The following is a 2928-nucleotide window of genomic DNA, read 5'->3' as shown; positions in this document are numbered from 1 at the left end:
TTTTTCCTATTAGGAGTAGGAGAGGGAAGGAAGAGGAAGGAGGGAGGAAGGAAAGGGGGGGGGGCGCCCCCTCCAAATTCGCATTGGGCTTGGGGGGTGCCCCCTCCCTTGCTCCTTTCCCCTCCTTTCCACTAAGGCCCAATAAGGCCCATATACCTCCCGGGGGTTCCGATAACCTCCCGGTGATCCGGTATTGTCCCAATCTCACCCGGAACCTTTCCGGTGTCCAAATATAGTCGTCCAATATATTGATCTTTATGTCTCGACCATTTCGAGACTCCTCGTCAAGTCCGTGATCACATCCGGGACTCCGAACAACCTTCGGTACATCAAAATATATAAACTCATAATGAAACTATCATCGTAACGTTAAGCGTGCGGACCCTACGGGTTCGAGAACAATGTAGACATGACCGAGACACGTCTCCGGTCAATAACCAATAGTGGAACCTGGATGCTCATATTGGCTCCTACATATTCTATGAAGATCTTTATCGGTCAGACCGCATAACAACATACGTTTGTTCCCTTTGTCATCGGTATGTTACTTGCCCGAGATTCGATCGTCGGTATCTCAATACCTAGTTCAATCTCGTTACCGGCAAGTCTCTTTACTCGTTCTGTAATACATCATCTTGCAACTAACTTATTAGTTGCATTGCTTGCAAGGCTTAAGTGATGTGCATTACCGAGAGGGCCCAGAGATACCTCTCCGACAATCGGAGTGACAAATCCTAATGTCGAAATACGCCAACCCAACATGTACCTTTGGAGACACCTGTAGAGCACCTTTATAATCACCCAGTTACGTTGTGGTGTTTGGTAGCACACAAAGTGTTCCTCCGGTAAACAGGAGTTGCATAATCTCATAGTCATAGGGACATGTATAAGTCATGAAGAAAGCAATAGCAACAAACTAAACGATCAAGTGCTAAGCTAACGAAATGGGTCAAGTCAATCACATCATTCTCCTAATGATGTGATCCCGTTAATCAAATGACAACTCATGTCTATGGTTAGGAAACTTAACCATGTTCGATCAACGAGCTAGCCAAGTAGAGGCATACTAGTGACACTATGTTTGTCTATGTATTCACACATGTATTATGTTTCCGGTTAATACAATTCTAGCATGAATAATAAACATTTATCATGATATAAGGAAATAAATAATAACTTTATTATTGCCTCTAGGGCATATTTCCTTCAGTCTCCCACTTGCACTAGAGTCAATAATCTAGATTACACAGTAATGATTCTAACACCCATGGAGCCTTGGTGCTGATCATGTTTTGCTCGTGGAAGAGGCTTAGTTAGCGGGTCTGCAACATTCAGATCCGTATGTATCTTGCAAATTTCTATGTCTCCCACTTGGACTAAATCCCGAATGGAATTGAAGCGTCTCTTGATGTGCTTGGTTCTCTTGTGAAATCTGGATTCCTTTGCCAAGGCAATTGCACCAGTATTGTTACAAAAGATTTTCATTGGACCTGATGCACTAGGTATGACACCTAGATCGGATATGAACTCCTTCATCCAGACTCCTTCATTTGCTGCTTCCGAAGCAGCTATGTACTCTGCTTCACATGTAGATCCCGCCACGACGCTTTGTTTTGAACTGCACCAACTGACAGCTCCTCCGTTTAGTAAAAATACGTATCCGGTTTGCGATTTAGAATCGTCCGGATCAGTGTCAAAGCTTGCATCAACGTAACCATTTACGATGAGCTCTTTGTCACCTCCATATACGAGAAACATATCCTTAGTCCTTTTCAGGTATTTCAGGATGTTCTTGACCGCTGTCCAGTGATCCACTTCTGGATTACTTTGGTACCTCCCTGCTAGACTTATAGAAAGGCACACATCAGGTCTGGTACACAACATTGCATACATGATAGAGCCTATGGCTGAAGCATAGGGAACATCTTTCATTTTCTCTCTATCTTCTGCGGTGGTCGGACATTGAGTCTTACTCCACTTCACACCTTGTAACACAGGCAAGAACCCTTTCTTTGCTTGATCCATTTTGAATTTCTTCAAAACCTTGTCAAGGTATGTGCTTTGTGAAAGTCCAATTAAGCGTCTTGATCTATCTCTATAGATCTTAATGCCCAATATGTAAGCAGCTTCACCGAGGTCTTTCATTGAAAAACTCTTATTCAAGTATCCCTTTATGCTATCCAGAAATTCTATATTATTTCCAATCAATAATATGTCATCCACATATAATATCAGAAATGCTATAGAGCTCCCACTCACTTTCTTGTAAATACAGGTTTCTCCAAAAGTCTGTACAAAACCAAATGCTTTGATCACACTATCAAAGCGTTTATTCCAACTCCGAGAGGCTTGCACCAGTCCATAAATGGATCGCTGGAGCTTGCACACTTTGTTAGCTCCCTTTGGATCGACAAAACCTTCTGGTTGCATCATATACAACTCTTCTTCCAGAAATCCATTCAGGAATGCAGTTTTGACATCCATTTGCCAAATTTCATAATCATAAAATGCGGCAATTGCTAACATGATTCGGACAGACTTAAGCATCGCTACGGGTGAGAAGGTCTCATCATAGTCAATCCCTTGAACTTGTCGAAAACCTTTTGCAACAAGTCGAGCTTTATAGACAATAACATTACCGTCAGTGTCAGTCTTCTTCTTGAAGATCCATTTATTCTCAATTGCTTGCCAATCAACGGGCAAGTCAACCAAAGTCCACACTTTGTTCTCATACATGGATCCCATCTCAGATTTCATGGCTTCTAGCCATTTAGCGGAATCTGATCGCTTCTTCATAGTTCGTAGGTTCATCATGATCTAGTAGCATGACTTCCAGAACAGGATTACCGTACCACTCTGGTGCGGATCTTACTTTGGTTGATCTACGAGGTTTGGTAGTAACTTGATCTGAAGTTTCATGATCATTAT

Source organism: Triticum urartu, chromosome 5 (assembly GCF_003073215.2).
Source record: "Triticum urartu cultivar G1812 chromosome 5, Tu2.1, whole genome shotgun sequence".
In the NCBI taxonomy this organism is placed as follows: domain Eukaryota; kingdom Viridiplantae; phylum Streptophyta; class Magnoliopsida; order Poales; family Poaceae; genus Triticum; species Triticum urartu.
This window is presented reverse-complemented; position numbering follows the sequence as displayed.